Below are 22748 nucleotides of genomic sequence, written 5' to 3' on the forward strand. Positions count from 1 at the left end.
GAACATGCAAACTCCACGCAGGGAGGACCCGGGAATCGAACCCAGGTCCCCAGATCTCTCAACTGCGAGGCAGCAGCGCTACCCACTGCGCCACCATGCCGCCAACTACCCCAACAGTATCTACCAAAATGGGAGCAATAAACCATCTGATATTACATTCTCATAACTATAATCTAACATTTGAGATAAAGCACCCCATATTATAAAAATGCAAATGCTAGTATCAAGTAATATCATACAGTAGCAAATAATACATGTAACTGAAGGAATTCAAGCCCAGAATAAATCATTGGGAAATATTTAGACTATTGGTACAGCCTGTAAATTTTCTGACATTAAGCGGAATAAAAAATAATGAAGTGTGCTTTGCATAGCAGACAAATGTTAGTACAGTTGATAGGCAGCACAGGAAAGCAGGACTGGTGTGATAAATACTGAATAGTCAGTTATAAAATAATGTAATATAGGAATAGAGAGTAGAGTGGTGTAGTCCTTATTCATATCCAAGCACACACAACTGTTACTCAACTGGCATTGCACCTCACTCTAATTATTATTCCCTTTGTCCCACCTTATCTATTATAGGTTGAGCTGCATGGGGGAATCCAGCTCTTCTCTGATGAACACCAGTTTGAAGCCTAGCCTTAGCTGTCAGGAAGATATCATTATTTTGTTTATAGTATTTGTTTTTTTTTATATGTTATTAATTTTTATTTTTCATTTCATGTCATAGCAGCACCATTTTTGTGTGTTTTCTGCATGTGTGCCTCCACTTTGTGTGTGTGTGCTCGCTTGCTATGATGGTGTGGTTGCTTAGCACATGATATATATTTTATGTTACCTGTGACATCATGAACTTCATGTTACTTAAGACAGTCACTTGCATTAGGCAGGCAGTCTGTTGTAGCGGTTAAGGCTTTTGATCTAAGACTGACACTGTATGACTATGAGCAAGACACTTCACCTGCTTGTGCCCCAACTGGAAATACAAATGTAACCAATTATATCTCAGATATCGTAAATAACCTTGTATAAATATATAAATAATATATATATAAATAATAATAATAAACAGCATCTGAATCTTAAAAATTTAACCATAAGATCCCATGAAAGAGTATCACTCAAGCATTGATTTGATTAAGCCTTCTGTCTCCTGTTGTGTTTTGACTTCGGCTTTACCATGTACTCTTGGACAATTCATCTAATGACTTGTATGTTTCAACATGAGCAAATGTCTTTGCTTATCCTTTGAAAAAGTCCTTAAAGTTTAAGTTCAGTTGAATTCATTTCTTTACTAACACGGTATATACTGTATGTATGTGCCACACAAAATATTTTTATAAAAACTTTATGGGGCATTAGGTGCAACCAGAAAATGAAAGCCTAAAAAGTTACCAAACATATCCATATTCGATCCCTGCCACTTGCTGTTAATGAATTGTCAGATAGGATTCCCTGAAACTCCTGTTTCAGCATAACATCGAGGTGAGCCATAATACTCATATTTCAAAATGTTTTTCAGAGTACTACAGTACTTTAAGACTTGCATTGTCTGGAGTGTCAAAAACTACCCATTTCTGAATTTACCAATGGAAAATAAACCCTTAACAAATTTCTTTCAGCATGAAATCTGATGACTTTTCCCACAAATACCATATCACTACAACAAATGAATCATTGCTTTTTAAACTATCATTATGTATGCTGAACACAGTCAAGATACAAAGATTGTCTTTTGATCATTTTAGACTGAGAGGCAAAAAATGGCAAATTAAAACATTAATAAAGTAATTATTTCAAATTTAAATCGTAATAAACAACCTGAGCCAGTTTTCTCTTGACGTTTCTCACAATAATCATCCTTGGGCACATATACAAGCATATCTTCAAATATGGTCCCAGTATTTTATTTTCCCACACTCTCTCTAGCTCACACGCTCAGAGACACACACACATAAATACAGAGGTAGAGGGAGGGAGAAAGAAGGAATGCGTGTATGCTTCAGCATCTTTCTTGTGAACATACGGCATTGCCTATCCCCTGACTCCCACATCTGACCATGCATCTTGTAGTTAAACTTAGTTTTCCCATGAGATGCACATGCACTCAGACTCATAATGTCCTCATACAACACACAGTCAGAAAGAAAATGTCACAGGCACCATTTCACCCAATGTATCAAATTATACATTTTTCTAGCAGGAGAGCATGTTTTCTTGCATAGAATGGATTATGGGTAATAGGGATTTTAATGTTATAGATGCTGCTGCCCTTGCCAGTACCCCTATGCATTAGTGCAAGGTACAGTGTCCAACAGGTCCTTGACCTGCTTACTTCAGAAGATTTGGAGGATGAACAACACAACAATTGGACAGAAGTAGCGGAGATCTGTAAAGAAAAGGATGAAGAGTACAACCCAATGTGAAGGGGACAGATTCCACCTGGAGAAGCTGACATAAAAGCTGTTCCACTATCACTATGTTGCAAACACAGCTCTTAGAGCACTTTGGATACATGTCATTCTGCCTAGGTTTGTGGTTCTTAGTGAGTCTCAGAGGGCCAGTGGATAGTGGGCATACGATTTTCCTCAGAGGCAGACAGGGGTGGGCAAGGGGTCGAAGCAGCCAGAAGATGCCACCAAAGTCTATGAATGCTGATCTCGGAGCTGCTTTTTATCAGGTTCTCAGGTAGTCCCATATTTTTGTTATTAGTAGAGTTTGCCTTAGGATATTTTTGGTTACAAAAAGTGTGCCAACACAATAAAAAGGTTGGGAAACACTGACCTATATCATGATGAGTCAACTTCAGATGAAGAACTCCCTGAAGACCATTAAACAGAAAGAGAGACATTTCTATCTAAGAACAAGTGCTACAATGGTCCTCATTATGCTATGACAATCAGGGAAGAATGGCGGCACACAGTTTTCATACAGGTGACCCCAGGACTAAGTAGATTTGACCATTTCCAATACCAAGAACATTACCTCAACTTTAAACCAGCTAATGAAAAAAAATATACTGAATTCCATAAACTCTTCCTGCAAAAGGAATCTACTAAATAATTGCTCATGTAGAATATTTAGAAAATCCAAATACCAAAACAACAACAATAATAATCATAATTACAGCTAACAAATAATTATTATGTTCTGTAATACAAATAAGTAATGTACATTAAATAGGGACAGTGTCCCTGAACTGTAAAATAGAAAATGTTAGATATTCACCAAGTATTTAATGTGTGGTGTCACACATGTGCGATTAGGAGGCAGCTAAAGGGCTTAAGTAACTGTAATACTACTTCAGACTAGGGGGTGGTGGAGTCTGCTGACTGTCTCTCTCAGTCTCTTGCAGACCACTCCTGGGAAATCCCACCAGGTTCCAGCTCTACTGATGATGTCACGTCTGGTTCCGGAGCCACTGATGATGTCACTTCCGTTTCCGGCGTGGATGACATAATTTACTTTACCTAGCCCTAAAACCGCCATCTTACCTCCACTTAATTAGTTCTGGTTTGGACTCTGTCTTGTAACGAATTCACTTTTACAAACCTTTTGCAGCCAGGCTCATATACGGATGTCTGCCCCAAACCTTTGTGACTGTCTGGAGTCAATTTGTTAAAGTGGCGTAGCCGGCAGGATGGTGTATAACCTGAAGAAAACGGGAAAGGACCTGAAGCTACCCAGGTGGGAAAGTACTGGGGCCGAGTTTCTGGGTGGGGAGTTAGTTTGGAGGTCAAGTGTAACTCAGAACAGGCTTCGCTCCCTATATATAAACCCGTGCTACTATATAACCACAGGGGGAGTATGGAAGAGACTTACAGATGTGGGCTGGTTCCTGGGGAGGAAATGAAGGGGGCTCATTATGTTCTCTTGGTGGAGAGAGCTGAGCCGCCCATTGAGGTTAAGACCCCAGAGAAATATGGGCTTTCCCCAGACTAGCAGGTGGGAAACCTAATAAATTGGGAATTTAACACCCAAAAGACACCTGAGAACAGGCGGTTGCTCTGTGGGAGCTGGTGGCACAATGGTTAAGGCCATTTGAATTCAGCACATTTCACATTGTGCAGCAGGTGGCCTGCTTCTTACTGCTAAAGAGCCTCCCCACTAACCTCGCCCAGCCGGTCTGGGGAGACTTCTGCAACATGCATGAGCTCATTGGGCTCCTCGAAAAAACAAAGCCAGCCTTGCAATCTGGGGGAGCAGAACGGTCCCCTAGTGCAGTGGTCCCCAACCTTTTTGACAGCAAGGACCACTTTATTAGATGCAAATTTTTCCACAGACCAGGGGGGGGGGGGGGGGTTTTGGGGGTTTGCAGTTTTGTACACAATTTACATTACATTTCTATTATTATTAAGTTATTAAGCAGTTCGCATACGTTTGCAACCCGAGATTTTTCTTCTTTTTTTGCATATAACAAAGACATATGCTTTGCATTTGCCATTCCAACAGATTGCACATCACAAACATTAACACTGCTATCTTTTTCTCGCGTCTGCCGTTTCTATAGGAGGGTGACAATGAGTTAAATTCCAATGGATGTTTTTCAAATGTTGACGAGCAATAAGCAAAAGATATCACAGAAAACCACAGAAAACAAAAACAGCAAAAAAAAAAAAAAACTACGAGGAAGGTTCGAAGAAAGAGATTTTTTTTACAATGTTTCTGTTTTGGGATCTTTGTGCAAACGTGCACAACTGAGCTGTGACCACAGATCTAACTGCTCTGTGGATGATTCATTCAAGCATTTCAAAGTCACTTCGTTGTAATGAAAGTATCTGCTGAATGTACTTCGTAGTAACGTGATTTCTATAGACTCGTGTCATATGGGGAAACTGTCAGGACCATAAAAATACATTGTTGTAATACTCTCTCACCTCGGTCTCTCTGCGACCACTGCAAAGCCCCGCCCACCAAGCGTTCTGAAAAGTCTGAGTGAGTCTCCGTTGCCGGCAGTTCTCTCGCAGCCCGGCTGTCAAACGGCCCCCGGTAGTGGCCCTACCCTAGTGGACTCCATGGGGGTTATGTCCCAGAAAACGGGTCCCTTTCATGTGCTCCAAAGCTTGTTTTGAAGTTCCTGGGCCGCCAGACGCGCAACCTACCCGGGGATGAGGTGGAATGCAGGTGGAGGGGGAGGGACAGTTTATGTGCACTTACCAACCCCCTGATGCTATCTCCTACAGGAATTGTAGTCATTAATGGATTTAAAGTCGAGGCACTCTTTGATCAGGCTGCAACATCTCTATTGTTGATTGCCGATATGTATTACCGCGACAGTGGATAAAGGTAAAGACCAGTACTAAATGTATACACGGAGAAGTCCGAAAATACAAAACCGCCCTATATTTCATCAGTCAGGGAGGATCGCTGAGAAAAATCCACGTGGCGGTCCTCCTTTCACCACCTTTTCTGGTGATTCTGGGGCGGGACTGGTCTGAAAATAAAGACGGTATGCTTTTGACTACTCCCAGACGATGCTTAGGCCTAGTTATAGACGCCGATGACCCAACTCAAGCTGTCTCCACGCCGTGTAATTAGCCGGCGGAGAGAGATACGTAAACCAAAGAAGGGGGTGGGGAGATTCCTGGGGAGTCACAGGTGGATACATCATCAACCCGCGCCTTGACGAGCCGGGATGATTCTCCGCCCCTTGAGGTCAGACTGGACCCTCTCTACGAAATACAGTTTCAATTTAGAGAAACTCCGGCTTCTTTCAAACGGGAGCAGTGGAATGATGATCTCCCTAAAGTTTGTGAAAAATGCAGTTGTGCTTGTCAATGGCCAACGCACTCATCAACCCATGCCACGGGGTCCTCATTTTGTGGTTGAAAATTATCTATTATATCGAGTAGCGGAACATGAGGGGGGGATGAGAAAACTGTTCCTAATCCCACAAACCTACCGACAGCAGGTCTGTGAGTCAGCGCACACTCATCTCCTGGGAGGCCATTTGGGCACCGAAAAAACGGCAGAGTGAATTAAGCTCTGATTTTACTGGCCGGGAATTAATGAGGAGGTATGCCGTTTTTGTGTCTCTTGTCCAGAGTGTCACTTACGGCAAATTCCTAGGAGGGACTGCGCTCCTCTCTTTCCTCTTCCCTTGGATGATGTCCATTTTGAGCTTATTGGGGTTGATATTGTAGGACCCCTGGAGCCCTCAGCCCGAGGACATAAGTACATATTAGTCCTGGTGGATTATGCTGCTCGGCATCCTGAGGCTGTTCCTTTGCACTCAGCCACATCTAAGGCAATCACACTTGAATTGGTGGGGGTTTTTGCACGTGGGGGCATCCTTAAAGAAGTCCTTACGGAACAAGGGACGCCTTTCACCTCGGAGACGTTCAGGAAGACTGCCAAATTCCTTAAAATAAAGCACTTAACACTAGAATTACCAGAGTGTACGAAAAAATTTGTAGATCCGTCCCACCTTAAATTGCTTCGCACCTCTCCATCAGCATCTTTTGTCCTGTAAATGTGTCGATAAGCAGCAAGCAGCCTGCTATCACATCCCCCCACCACTGCACAGTTTTCTCAGCTCAAGTCTGTTTACCTGCATGTCAGTTGCTTGGAGTTGTATAGAGTGAGAAGTCAAGCAAAATGACACCTTTTAAAAATGCTATATCGTGATTTGTCTACAACAATCTATGTACAGTAAACACATCGTTAAAACAGAAACGTTTTTCATATTTTAGTAATAATTGACAAAATGTAGACATGAAGTGTATGTGTCAAGCCTGAATTCCAAATATCAAATAAACACTTTCACAAAAGGTACGAATATAACAGAACAACTGCTCTTCTATTCAAGAATATAACTGCAGAAAAAGAACCCGCATTAGGGTGCGACATTGACATGCATTTGCTACGACCACTTCAGTGGTGCAACGGTATCAACTGTTCACTGGTAATCAAAACTTTACGGGTTCGACCCCAGACGAGTCCGTTTTAAGAAGTGAGCTGCTCTTATTCTTACTATTTTAGAATAAAAACATTCATTTGATTTCCGTCTGTAACAGCTGGTGTAAATGTATGATACTTGTAAAGGTTAGGTTTTTTTTTAATTCAGTTTTATTCTGTCAGTCGCATTCACGATCCCACCCCCTAAACTCCCCCCACCCCACCGACACTGTTGTTTTCACATAAAGATGCTCTATAAGAGAGGTGAACTCAGATGATGACGATGGTTCTACATCGGAGCAAGAATGCATGTCGCACTTTTGCCATCGCTGTATTTTGTATATGTACACGGGAAGCTCTGCAGTCTACTTGTGACTTTATGCTGTAGGAAGTAAGTAAATAAATTAAGGTAAATAACATTCGATCTGGATTTTATGTAAGTAACATAATGAAAAGTCAAGCAAAATGACACCTTTTATTGGCTAACTGAAAAGATTACAGTTTGCAAGCTTTCGAGGCAATTCAGGCCCCTTCTTCAGGCAAGATGTAAGTAACATATAAATGTTAATGTTTTGGGCACATGCACCGTCCAGATCTAAACACTAGAGTGGAGAGTCTATAGCTGAAGGTGGAAGTTGCCGTCGCTGTACTTTGTATATAAGAGCCAGATCGAATGTTATTTACTTATTTACCTTTATTTATTTACTTACTTCCTACAGTGTAAAGTCACAAGTAGATAGTAAACGCAACTGAGAGAATAAAACTGAATAAAAAAAAAAAAAACAAAGCTAACCTTTACAAGTATCATAAATTTACACCGGCTGTAACAGACGGAAATCAAATGTATATTTTTATTCTAAAATAGTAAGAATAAGAGCAGCTCACTTCTCAAAATGTGCTCCTCTGGTGTCAAACCCGTGAAATTTTGATTACCAGTCAACAGTTGTTATCATTGTGCCACCGAAGCGGTCGTTGCAAATGCATATCAATGTCGCACCCTAATGCGGGTACTTTTTCTGCAGTTATATTCTTGAGTAGTAGCACACTTGTTCTGTTATATTTGTACCTTTTGTGAAAGTGTTTATTTGATATTTGGACTTTAGGCTTCACATATTAAACACTTCATGTCTACATTTTGTCAATTATTATTAAAACATGAAAAATGTTTCTATTTTAACGATGTGTTTTCTGTACATAGATTGTTTGTAGACATAGAACACACATGAAATGCATGTGTTCCAAATAACGATATAGTATTTATAAAAGGTGTCATTTTGCTTGACCTTTGACTCTATACAACTCCAAGCAAGTGACACGCAGGTAAACAGACTTGAGCTGAGAAAACTGTGCATCGGTGAGGGATGTGATAGCAGGCTGCTTGCTGATTATTGACACATTTACAGGACAAAAGACGCTGATGGAGAGGTGCAAAGCGATTTAAGGTGGGACGGATCTATGAGTTTTTTCGTAGGCTCTGGTAATTCTAGTATTAAGGGCCGCGGTGTATAATCCTCAAACCGATGGTCTCGTCGAGAGGTTTAATCAGACTCTCAAACAAATGCTTCGCAAGTTGGTCAGCGGGGACGGGAGAAAATGGGATCAGCTCCTCCACCTCATTGTCTTTGCATATCAGGAAGTCCCCCAAGCCTCTATGGGGTTCTCACTGTTTGAATTACTATATGGATGACAACCCAGGGGAATATTGGATATTTTAAAAGAAGGATGGGAAGGAGAGGCTCTTCCCTCTACCAATATATTAGAATATATCGCACAATTACGCAATAGATTTGGAAAAATTCGACCGATCTAAAAAAGTCACATGGAGGAAGCGCAAGCAGCACAGGCTCGCTATTATGACCGAGGCACCACCCTCTGAGAATTCCAACCGGGGGATCAGGTCATGGTCTTGGTTCCAACCTCTCATTCCAAATTACTTGCCCTCTGGCAAGGACCTTACGAAATTAAGGAGAGAAAAGGACTCATCGATTATTTTGTGAACCAGCCCAATTGTCGACTGAGCGAGCGGATTTATCATGTGAACTTGCTGAAGCCGTGGAAGGAAAGGGATCCTGATCCCTTCTCCACTCATTCCCACTCATTTTTTGCTCGATCTACCACCCTTAATTTCGGACTGGAGCTAAATTCCAGACAGAGACGGGAGCTGGAAACAACTATCCTCTCCGTCCCAGAGGTTTAGAGTGAGAAACCTGGATGGACCTCTCTGATTACACATGCTATCGTTACTGAACCTGGGGTTGTCCTTCGAGAACGCCCCTATCGACTTCCTGAAGCAAAGAAAGTTGAAGTGGAACTTGAAATCAAACGCATGCTGGACCTAGGTGTTATAAAGGAAAGTTATAGTCCCTGGTCTAGTCCCATTGTATTGGTTAGTAAGCCTGATGGAAGTTGGAGGTTTTGCAATGACTTCCGTTGGCTTAATCAAGTTTCCCAATTCAATGCTTATCTGATGCCTCGAGTGGATGACCTCCTTGAGAGGCTTGGACAGGCAAAATTCTTGACCACACTTGACATGACTAAAGGAGTATTGGCAGATTCCTTTAACGGACTCCGCAAAGGTCAAGACCGCGTTTAGTACCACTAGTGGACACTGGCAGTATCACGTCCTTCCATTCAGGTTACACGGGGCACCTGCAACTTTCCAGCGTCTGGTGGATAGAGTGCTCCGCCCCCAGAATGTGTACAGTGCTGCCTACCTGGATGACGTCGTCATCTACTCCAGCACATGGAAGGAACACATACAGCAGGTCATTGCAGTGCTTCGGATGCTAGGAAAAGCTGGGCTTTGGATTAATCCAAAGAAATGTTTTCTTATATTTTACTCTTTGGGTGTTGCATTTCTGTATTGTTTTTGACTTTGTCTACAGAACATTAGTTTAGAGCAGGAGTTCTCAGCCAGATAGATAGATAGAGTTTCAGTTTGCTACCACTCCTCCTATTTTCTGAAACTGATATAAGTGACTTGTTATATGTAAATGCACTTTCTACGTAGTTTTCCAAATTAAGTCATGTTTTCAGGTATGTCTCGTGGACAGAAATCTGCAATCAGAACTTCACTATGCTGTCGATCACCTGTTTCCTGACTAAAAAGAATTAATCTCCAATTGTCAGCCTCAGAAAGCTTAGTAATATGGAGTGTATTTAAAATACTTAATTAAACCAACAGTGGTAGGAGGTTGGTCTTGTTCTTAGTAAATGCAAAAAGCACTTTGAGCAATTGGGCAGATGCATTACAGGCTCCTCCATCACTACAGTAAATCTGGACATCTGCAACCGGGAATAGAATCATTGAAAAAAATACTAAAATTAAACAAAACTGCTTGTAAAAAATAAATACACCATGTCTAGGATGTTGCTGACATGTAATCATAAATCATTTGCATGGATCATTCTTCTTCATTTTTATATTTAGCATGCTGTATGTTTAACAGCATTATATGCAAACTCTCGTAATCCGTTTGTAATTAGTCTACCAAATCATATTATTACATTTTTATAATGCCTCATGAGTGCTACACATCTAAAAATAATTTCAAATGTTGTATACAGTAATTGCATATTTTTATGTAGAGTGATCAGCAGTCTGCTGAACTGTTTACAATCTGCCTCCCGCCCCATGTTGCTTTTCGCTTATTTGATCAAGTGTCCATTTTTTGCTTTAAAACAGTAAAAATGTCTTCAAATAAACCAGAATAGGAAACAATCTTCTATTTTATCCCTTTTTTCTTCAAACTTCATTCTCTGTGAAGAAGCTCCTACAGATGATTCTTCACAGTCTTTCACTTCTGGAAAATCAAGCGTAAAGAAATAAAAATTAAAGGCTGGTCTTCAATCAGTTGCTAAGTACAGTAGCCATTTATTGACTCATTCAGTATTTTAAAAAATGAACTAGGTACAATGCAAATTAAGTCTTATTTTCCAGTTATGGATAATATTATGTAATCACTGTCTCCTGACTATAAAGAATAAACCTCCTCTAAGCAACATAAGTAAATATTTTTATTTGGATGTGTAACCTTAATATTTAGTGTGCTTTTCAAGGAAACATTTTGATATTTTACTATGCTGTTCACTTAGTTTGTTGACAACTAGAGATGTGGTCCTTAGTAAAAAATGTTGAGAACCCCAGGCTTAAAAAGTACTGGCATTAAAAGATATATGCAGGTATATAAATATAAAAAAATGATAAATATGGCCACATTCCAAAATGTGCCATAAATTGCCTTTTTTTCTTATAATAGATGAAGCCTCACTACAATCATGGTTTAGCATTATCAGGAAAGAAGCCTAATATTTGCTTGAGTGGTAGCAACACAACCACCTAGATGTAAGAACTTTATATTAGCGAGTCTGATGATGTTGGAGTCTAGTCCCTGCCTTGATTATTGGTAGCAGAAGCCTTGTATCATGGACACAAAGTACAGAGCAAGTAAAGGAAGGGAATATTAGGTGAGAGTATTAATTATAGAAATCAGCCATTTTGTCCTTTCCCACATTTCTATTTTCTTCTTCTGCACTCTAAACAGATTTTTATCTTATGCTCCTTGTGTACAGATATTTAAAAAGCTCTGCAATTTGTATTATTCTACTGAACTGCTATATTAGAAACTGTAGAAACTAAATACTATAGTACTTATTAGTATATTTTAATTTAATTGCCACCATTTCTTTTAGGGCATTTTGTTTACATATTTTATTACTCTGCTTTAGTGCAATTAATTATAGTATAGGGGCTGTGTCTGGGCCTTATTTTGTTGTTTTTTTTGTTTCTATTTTTATGCAAAAAGAACTGGACCATCTACATGAAGGTTTTAACCCACCCAGGTTGTATGATTCTGTGTATCATTATATACTCACTGTTACTGGTTTCGATCACAGCCCCCTGTGAGTGAGCAACCTACTGTAGTGGTCTAAGGGTTAAAGATACTGCGTGGACAGTGATACATTAATAGGTGATCTGATAATTTGTTAAAAAATTTGAAATTGTTCACCAATCATTTACAATTATAATTGTTTGCAATGATTCTAACACTACTATAGGTCTTCATTTGGAGGTTAAAGAAATGTATACAGGTCTCAGATGTCTGTCTTTTTCAAGTTTGTTTGTTTTTTAGTACTGCCTTATTAAATAACTGGCTATAGGTAATGGAATAAATTTTTAAAATATTTGACCAACCCTTGCCCCAAGTTAGCCTTTAGAGCTTTTCTTTGGTATCCTCACGTGTTTGAACTTCTGTTGACCGTTGTTCCCTCTCTTAAGCATGTAAAACCAACTTCTCAGCAGAGGTGGGTAGAGTAGCCAAAAATTGTACCGGTACTCAAGTAAGAAGTAATTCAAGTTACTTCAAAATAATATTACTCAAGTAGAAGTAAAAAATAGTCATCCAAAAAAATACTCAAGTAGGAGTAAAAAAGTATTTGGTGAAAAGACTACTCAAGTACTGAGTAACTGTTTGATCAGTAATAAATGATTTATTTTTTAGAAATGCTGTAATAAGACAGACAAAAATATAAAATAATGTGCAAATTCTGCTATTCCCAAATAATAAAATAAAAAATGAGTAAAAATAAATAAAATCTTTACAAAATAAAGATGCACAAATAACACAAAGTTCCAAATCTCAGTTTTTCACAACAAAGCTTTTGAAGCCAATACCTACAGTAGGTAACATGTATGTTGGAACAGTGCAAACTACTTACAGTGACAAGATATATTGTACACTGACAGTATAATACTGCATATTCACTTGCCCTCCAAATAGCACAGCTGATAGAAAATAACATTAGAAACAAGGCAGCTTGTGCACATACAAGAAGTCTCACTTACCTTGACTGTCTGCGTCTGTGCATGTTTGGTTAAAACATGCTTGTTCTTCCCTCAGTGAAGTGATGGTTAAGCTTCAGCAGGAGTTGGCTCTCATTTTTCATGTACAGTGGAAACCTTGGATTGCGAGTAACTTGGTTTGCGAGTGTTTTGCAAGACGAGCTAAAATTTTTAATAAATTTTGACTTGATAAACAAATGAGGTCTTGCAATACGAGTAGTCCGTATATGCTTTGTCTGCCGAGCATCACATGATCACAACTGCGCTGATGGTTCTTCTCTCTCTCGCTGCAGGATTGTGGGCAATCGTCTGTCGGTGTGCCTCACTCATATAGTCAACATCCATACGAGTGTATATTGTTTACTACAGCATTGTGACCACGTGTGTGTGCTGTGACGTGTGAGTCCCCATCTTGCACCCCAGAACACAAAGCTGAGTCTCAATACTTTAGCGACACCATCTTTATTCAGCTTGAAACAAGAACAGTGCAGTTATTTATTGTAGTGGGATCTGCCACTCTCCTATACACAGACACAGCAGTCAGGCAGGGTCATGCCCAGTTTAGTGGCCAAGTAATACTGTGGCCTGTGCATTTATAATGTTCCTTGTTCCTTGTATCATCCATCAATGGCAGGTGCTTATAGCATGACCGTGATCTTTTCGGATTCACTATTACAGCGAACTGCTACAGGGTGCCTGCGGTTGCTTTGGGATGCTCTTCCGCGTGTTGTCCCGTTGGGTGAAATCCCACAAGTTTAGAAACTCACTCACACAAGCCATGATTCTTTTTCAAAGGTAAAGTTCAGGTTAATTTGTTTTATGTATTTTTTACTTTATATTTTTGAATTAAACATTTTTATATGAATAGTTTTGGGTTGTGGAATGAATCATCTGAGTTTACATTATTTCTTATGGGGAAAATTTGCTTTGATATACGAATGCTTTTGGATTGCGAGCACGTTTCCGGAACGAATTATGCTCGCAAACCGAGGTTCCACTTGTATTCTTTCTTTCCCTGTCTGCTGTCTGTGAGGAGTTTGTGCCGCTATGCCACCACAGTTTGTGTGTGGTCATGTGACTGCATGGCTACGTCTGATTTGTGAAACGGAGCCATGTGATTATTGTTGCTACGTCTGATTGGTGAAACGGAGTCTTGTGATTATTGTTGCTACATCTGATTGGTGAAACGGTCATACAGTAGATCCACTGGTGGCTTCTCTCTGGCAAGAATGTAGCATATCTAAATGGAAAAAAAGTAACGATTTCAGTGTTGCCCAATGTAGCGGAGTAAGAGTAGCATTTCTTCTTCACAAATGTACTCAAGTAAAAGTAAAAAGTATGGTGCAGTAAAACTACTCTTAGAAGTACCATTTTTTTTAAAACGTTACTCAAGTAAATGTAATGGAGTAAATGTAACTCGTTACTACCCACCTCTACTTCTCAGACTATGTCATTTCAAGGCACCTTGCTTGACTCCTGTCCACTTTTAGATAGATAGATAGATACCGTAGATAGATAGATAGATCTTTGACTCTCAGCATGCCTCCTACTCCTTTAGTCCTCACACTCACAGTTTCTATTTCAAGAGTTTCCAGTTTCAATAACTATGCCACATGCACTTCAGAACAGGTCATCCACCTGAAGTTAGGCATGCTTGGGCCCGGCCAGCACTTGGATAGGAGATCATCTAGGAAACACTTGGATTGCTCCTGGAAGAGGAGTTGGTGAGCTAGCAGGGAATGCTTACCCTGTGGTCTATATGTGGAGCACAATGCCCTAGTGCACTGATTAGGACACTGTGCTGTAAATATGGCGCTGTCTTTCGGATGAGACGTTAAACCAAGGTCCAGACACTCTGTGGTCATTAAAGATTCCTGGGCATCTTACAAAAAGAGTAGGGTGTTTCCCCATGTCCTGGCAAAATTGCCCATCATGGCCCCTGTCCATTTTGGCATCCTAATCAACCCCTGTCTCTAACTGGTTATCTCTATTACCCTTCACCACCTAATAGTTAAGGTGTGGCGTGCTGGCACAATAATGGCATCATCCAGGTTGGTGCTACACATTGGTGGTGGTTGAAGTGGTATACCTAAGTGCTTTGAGTAGTGAGAAAACCTCTATATAAATGTAATTAATTATTATTTTTTAATATTAAGGGTGTCACCAAAGCCAAACTTTCCTATCAGATTGCTCAGAGGACACGGACACATACGCAGACCTTTGTTTGACCAGTTTTTAATGAATAATAAATTACATCTGATTTGTCAGTGTGTGTATGTATAGGAGTACATTGAGGATGCTGATGCCTGGGAGCACCGTGGAGTCTTCATTTCTTTTTGTTCAGTGTTCTACTTCACTGGTGTTTTTTTCTTTTTATAAAGATTTAAAAAAAATATTAAACAAATACTGATGTCATTTCCATGGAAACATGTTGATTCCTCATTGTGCAGCCCACTTAGCCAGTTGACAACTAGAGCTGTGGCCCTCAGAAAAAAAGGTTGACAACCACTAGTTTATATGGATGGGGTTGTCATTGTTAAAAATTGTGCATATCAGCCTTTGCTGTTACAGTCAATTATTTCACATAAAGGTAAAAGATATAACTAGAGCTTGTGTGAACATTGTTAAAAGGAAAAGCTAAATCTAGCAAAAGAAATTAGACTGCAGCAACTTTGAGCTTTGTTTTGAATTACAGTTTTTGGCAATGGATTATCAGTGAGTGTTTTCTGACTCATGCCTGTATTCTGTCAGCGCCTCTACAGAGAATCTTATTTCCTTTATCTCTCTCATTCAGAAATAAATTAAGCAAAGAGCTAATTTAGTGTAGTTATATGAAGAGATTTAATATAACATGCAGTGGCTGTAGGCTTTTGTTGCAACCAGTTTCTTTTTTAATGTCAGTCCTATTGTTAATTGAAATCTTCATTTGATCAGACAGTTGGCTCTTATACTCTCTGCCTGTGATCTCAGATATAATAATGTTAACTTTTACTTCCTTTTTGAAACTCATAAAGATGCTTACTACTGCCATGACTTTTAGTGTACAGGATTGTCCTAATTGTCTACCTTTCTTATGCTTTACTGTAATTCACTTGCTTGTCAATTGATGTCATTTTCACCTTGGTATTTGTGGACTGAGAGATTCTAGTTTTCAGACACCCATTTTTTTGATTTTCCAAGAAAAAAAGGACTATAGGCATTTCTGACAGAGAATGATAACAGGTACAAAAAGCAGAATACAATATGTAATTTTGCTAATTTTTTAATATACTATTTACAGTAAATAGTATACTACATGAATCATAAGAATTGGCTTCTAATTAATAAATTGCCTAGAACAAAATTTTTAGCCAGTTGTCTTCTCCAGGTTTATAATGCTTACCCAATCACACTTACACTGTGCAACCTATTTTAGGATTTAAAAATCAATTCACCATTCTCTGGAACCATTTTGTCTTGATCATTCATTTTGAATGATTCACTGAAATTTTCCCTTCCTTAAATGATCTAGCTATCTAACCATATGAGCTGTATTTTTGGATTCCCTGCAGGGCAGGTTTTTGTCAAGCTTATTTTCTTCTTCTTTCCTCTACTTCTTGATCCACATTCTCCCAGGTAGACTAAAAAACATAAGAAATATCAGTTTATCGTGCTCCTGTGTTTAGATAATAGCCGGGATGTCCCAATATCTCACCCAGATACTTGTTAAAGGTTGTTAGGGTTTCTGTTTTAACTATATGTGTCAGTATTTGTTCCAGATTCCCACAATTCTTTGTGTAAAGAAATGCTTCCTAGCCTCAGTCCTAAGTGAACTTCTTCTTAATTAACCTCCTTAATGTTATGTTTGCCCCTGAAAAAAGTAGACTAGTGTCAACTGCTGTAATGATGCAAATTTAGTATATGTTAATTGCCTGATGTTGGCCAGTTAGGAGCATGTTTTTTTGCGTGCTTTCCTTACATTTTTTCTGTTGCTTGCACACGAGAGGGTAGAATGTCAGTACACAATCTGCTCAATCAATGCGCCCCTTGTATTATTGCAGGATACTGCAGTGCAAGGCTTAGCAGTTTTCACATTTCCCCTGACACGAACATTGACAGTTGCCACATTATGAACAGTGCTTATGAGGCTAATGTCTTATTTGTCCTTGCACTTGACAGCAATTATTTTTCCTTTTCCTAATGAAGCTACTTTCACACTATGGTGAAACTTCACACAACTGAATTCACCAGTGTCGTGTCATGCATCAGTTTCAATTTCTGTGTCAATGCCTGATGACCAATTCACATCGTCATCACTATCGCTCAGTTTGAGCAATGGTTCAGTTTCAGTTCGCTGTAAAACTGCCTTTCTATCTTTTAATTTGCCATTGTGTTTTTCATTGGATGCTCTAGCCCTCTCATGAATATTGATGATTTACCTTATAGTTACCATAAGGTATCAGAAAGTATAGAAATATTCCTTTTCTGCAGCATGTTATTTCATCCACTAGATGGCAGACAGAATACTTTTCCGAGAATTATTCTGTTTTAACACTATAAAGCATATCATTATACATCACCCCAAACCTAGCTCAGGTTTAACCATACTTACATAAAATTCAGAGCCTGAGTCACAGTTGAGGTTAACACCAAGGAGGTTTATTTCCACTGATGTTCTTGAGTATGTGATACACCCTTAAGTTGAACTATTTCTACTGGATCTGTTTTATTAGTATATTTTGAGAATTTTGAAGACCTCAATTACTGTAGGTTCCAACGTAATCTTTTCTGCTTGAGTAAACAGGTTTAATTCTCTTAGTCTGTTTAAGTACAAAATGTCCTTAAGTCCTGGAATGCTCTTGGTTACTCTCCTCTGCTAAGCCTAAAATTCTGCTATGTATTTCTTGTAGTGTGTTAACCAGAAATGCACACACTACTCCAGATGCGGTCTCACTAAACTATTATGTAGTCTGAACATAACATCTCTTGATTTATTTAAGACCCTAATTAAGAAAACATAAAATTTTATTTGCTTTTTTTAATAGGTTTTGCATATTGCTTAGATGAAAAAAATGATGTGTCAACATACTATGAAATCTTTTACAGAGATTGCTTCCAGTAGAACAGTGTCTCCCATTTTGTATTTATTGGTGTTCCTTTTGCCCTCTTACTGTATACCACATAGCACTTTTTACTTTAAACTGCATTTTTCAAGTGTCATCCTACTTCTGAAGCTTGTCTAAGTTTTTTTTGTTTTTGCTGCCACCTCAGTGTCTGCCATTTCTCCAATTTTAGAATCATCTGCGAATTTCACAATTTTCCTAACTACTGTGAAATATGTGTCATTAATATAAGTCAGAAAAAGTAACAGTCCAAGAACTGACACTAAGGGACCGCACTCCAAATGGGCATTTCATTTGTTTCTTCCTTTAAAATACTGTACTTGGGTGAAATATTTGTTCAGTTCATTTGCTGTTTCCTTCTTATTTTCAATGGTTGCTCCTTCTATGACCATGAGGTTACTTTATTTCTCTTTTACCATCTTTTTATTGGAATGGTACACAAGAAATTGCTGTTGTTTTGGCTTCACTAGTAATTTATTTTTGGTTTCTCTTTTGACCTTTCAGATGCTTTTTTATGTCTTGTCTTAGTGCCCTGTATACCTCTACTTCAGAATTAGTTGGCTGTTCTTTAGTTTTGTTGTACAATGTTTTTTTTAGTTTTACTTTTTCATGATGACTTTACATATCCGTTTTGGTTCTTAGTGTTTTTGTTTTATTGGTTTTAGAAGTATACCTAGTTTGAGCCTGCATCAAAAAGTCTCTGAAGTGACACCATCTATTGTTTAAAGTTGTTGAATTTTTACTTTGGCATGCTGTGTTTTCTGGATACTTATCTGCTTCACATAAATTATAAGTCTTCATTTTGTTATATATGTATGCGTTATCAAACATGATCTCAAAGCGTACTGTGGTGTTATTGCTAGCTTCGGTTTTTATTACTTTGTCTTTATTGACTGTAAAGATAAGCTCTAAATAGGCATTATTACTAGTTGGAAACATTTGAGATTTTGGTCCATGTTTACATGATTGCATCGCACAATTTCAGCAGATTTGTCAGCTGCACATTAAAGGTGTGAATTTCCTGTTCTACTGCCTCCCAAAACTACTGGATTCAGATCCAGTGACTGGAAATGCTACAGAAGAACACTAAACTCAGTATCATGTTCATAAAATAAGTCTGAGGCAACTTTTACTTTGTGACGTGGTCCATAATCATATTGGTAGGAGCCATAAAATGATGTGTAAATTGCTGCCATGAAGGAATGCATATGGTAAGACAATACTCAGATAGGTTGTGGTATTCAAGAAATGACTGATTGTGTGGTGCTGAGGTGTCACCTGTTGCATGGCTACACTCGGGTCCCAATTTGGGATCCTGAGTTGGTTTGTCATGTGGTGGGTGCAGCAATGCGCTGTGTCAGTGCCTGCTCCTAACCTGTCTCCTAACTTGTTTCTGGTATTAATACGTCCAAAACATAAGAAATCCCACACCACCGCTACCTCCAGTCTGGACTGTTCACACTAGGCCAGTTGAGAGCATGGATTCATACTGTTGGCACCATAATCTGATTCCACCCTCTGTCTGCCTCAGCAGAAATCAAGATTCATCATCCCAGGCTACATTTTTGCTTTGTGTACTCCCCCTATCATAACCTAGGTAGGGGTGGAAGTATTAGATTTGTCAACTTGGGTTGAGCCTACAATGGAAGTAGCCTACAAAGAGTTAGGATAGTGTCACACTTTCTTCTCTTCTACTTTTGTACCCTTAAAATATGAACCTGTAAGGCATTTACGATGTTCTCATGCATGACAACAAATGCTCCATGTAAAACTATTTGGCTTGCACTAAATATATCAAATGCTATATAAGCTGCAAAATATGGCTCTTTTGAAATGTAAATATCCACACACAAACTATAGGAAAACAAGACAGAGCTGCCGGTTAGGCACATAATCTTTCATATAACAAGAGCTTGCAGGACTATTCTTCTGAAACAGAAAATAAAAAACTGATGCATATGGATTTTTTTTAATTTATTGGAGCAATTCCTGAAATAAGTATATAAAAAAGAATACGAGGGGGGACCCAAAAATAACCGTAAATATTTTTAAAACATGTTTAATTTAATTTTCTGTACAAACTACAATTAGTCTCCTTCAAAGTACTGTCCATTGGCAGAAATACACTTATCTAACCGTTTGTTCCATTGTTCAAAACATTTTTTAAATTTGTCTGAAGTAATGCCCATTAATGCTCTGGTCGTTTCTTGTTTTACCTCTTCGACGTCAGCAGAACGCCTTCCTTTCAAGTCTTTTATTCATCCGAGGGAACAAAAAGAAATCACACGGAGCTAAATCCGGTGAGTAGGGTGGGTGGTTCAGGGTTGTCATACCGTTTCTTGCCAAAAATTGGCGAATGCTGAGAGCAGTGTGAGATGGAGCGTTGTCATGATGAAAGCACTAATTGCCCAACTCACACAAATCAGGGCATTTCCTTCTCACACTGTTGTGGAACCTACTTTTACAAAAAAATTCACTGAACACAAGCACAACCTTCCAGACTGATGGCACTTGGCAGACTGACTTGTGAGGAGTGTAACTAGATCGCCCTAGTGGCCCAACCACGTACTACAAGTACCAACCTATCAACAACAAAATTCCGGTTATTTTTGGGTCCCCCCTCGTATGTAATAACAAGGGCAGCTACAAAATTTCATATTGTATGTCTAACACAATGATTTAACATCCAAGAGCCGACCAATTGGAAGTTGTGAAGCCATCCACAATGTGTACATTTTCTACAAAATAACCCACCTGGGCAGTAAGGAAGAGCCAAAACATTAGCCATTAACAAGATACTTATTGCTCATGTTCCTGTTATGCCAGAGACATCTTGTTTTAGGGCACCAGTGTGCTTCCTTCACAACTGTTAGCTTCAAGAAGTTAGATCAGCATTAAAAGTCAAGCTAAATGTATTTTCTATTTTTTTCTATAATGTACTCTGTGTTTTGCACACAAACTAAAAAATGTCTAATTTCTTAACATTTTGTCAAAAAAGTTATTAGGTGATTGATTGGACTTTGTATTTTGTGTAAAAGAAAAAATACACAAACCAGCAATGTAAAAATGAAAGGATTATATTACTGAAAAAATGTAGTAAACGTTTACACAGTAACAGCAGAGCGGCACTGTAGGACTTCACCCTGATTCCCAGTTGTCTGAATGGTATTTGTATGTTCTTATCATTTTCTTACACATCATAAGGATATTTATGGTGGTTTGACTAATGTCTATAAATTGTTTTTTGTAAACTGGTTGTTTGTCTAAATACATACTAAGATGGACTGGTGTAACAGGTGTCTGGTCACACTGACAGGTAATCTAACCTAGACACCATTAAAATATCTGACTATGCCACAGAGTTTTTATTAAGAGACTGGGAAGTCTTGAGATTTACAGAAAATAGCACACAGGTTTGTTTAAATTGGATGGTGAGTAAAAACACACAATGAAAGACACGGCAGCAATTTCAGGAAAAGCAACAGTAAAAAAGAAACTATTACACAAGACAATATAAAGTACACCAAAAAGATAAAAGAACATAGAATCTAACAATATCAGAAACAAAGACCCTTTTTTAAAAAGAAAAGCACACATTCCACACTCTAAATGTCAGTTAGCAACATAAAATGGAGGATACAACCTTTAGTGGTGCAGAGCCCAATTTGCGCACTGTGTTACCCCAGAAATCGTCCAAATGTCCACGGATGCACTTTCTTCACCGGATGCTCGTTTCCCATCAGAAATTTTGAAAACTGTTGAATTCCTGTCAGTGTCTTTTCCTCGTGGAGTGAGCATTCTCTCTTTTTTTCCACTCTGGGCTCCCTGTGTTGACCTAGGCACGCTTCGCTTCTCGTCCGACAGCTTCATTTGGTCCTTTCGTGAGTCTTCCCCCTCTTGCTAGACTCACAACCGTTGTCTCTCTGGTGGAAGTCTCTTCCTCCCTAGAGGTAGATGTTGCTATCCGTGTGCCTTGTGTCATACCAGCTACATGCCCTTATCTGCCTGTGAGCCACTGTGCTCTGTGTGAGTGGACTCGACAGTGTTCTCAGTGGACTGTCCCTCACCCCTGTCTTCTACTGCCCAGAAGTTTAAATCTCCTTCAGTCCCTGTCTAGATCAACATGACGGTAGATTAAACAATGACACATATCAATTTTGTGAACTTGACAAATAATACAAACAAAGGTTAAACAAAAAGTATTATTGCCAACTATCAAGGAATACACATATGCTATTTAGAACCCTACTGTATGTCCCCAGACATGTTCATTTTCAAGCCAGGTAAATACAAACATTTTATAGGGAAGGAGGCAGAATTCTTGAATGTATGTTAAAGCAGTTCAAACTTCAAAGCAGGTGACTCTTTTGCAAGACAGTAATTATCTATGTTCTTTAGACAACCATAACAATAATCAGTAACAGGATTATTCTGGAAATTATTCAGGCAATGGTTGCCTATTGCCCCTTCATCTACTGAGTTTTAAATATAATATTTACAGATTTCTTTACCTAAGAGGAAAAAGAAACCAGCCAGTGTACAAAAAATGTTCCCCTCTGACATTGGCACTCTAAGGTTGCTTTCTGCTTTGCATTCACTGCTACTAAAACCACGTTTGGTTTACTGCAGTTCTCATTGGACTAAGTAGGATCACAAATGGATGGATGGAAGTATGTGTGAGATTACGTCAGAGAAATACAACAGGTTTTGATCTGATACTAAAATTCTTTCAACAGTCAAGAAATTACTTTTATCAACAACACATTGGGAGCTGAGGGGCTAATCGCACCCCTACAGGTTAAATAAAAGACGCTGAAAGACTACCTTCACATTGCTCCCTTGCTGCTGGGCTTACTTGCGGCTGATCTATCGCGTGATCCACGCGGTACTTCGCAGACTTAAAA

Source organism: Erpetoichthys calabaricus, chromosome 1, assembly GCF_900747795.2.
Source record: "Erpetoichthys calabaricus chromosome 1, fErpCal1.3, whole genome shotgun sequence".
Classification (NCBI taxonomy): domain Eukaryota; kingdom Metazoa; phylum Chordata; class Cladistia; order Polypteriformes; family Polypteridae; genus Erpetoichthys; species Erpetoichthys calabaricus.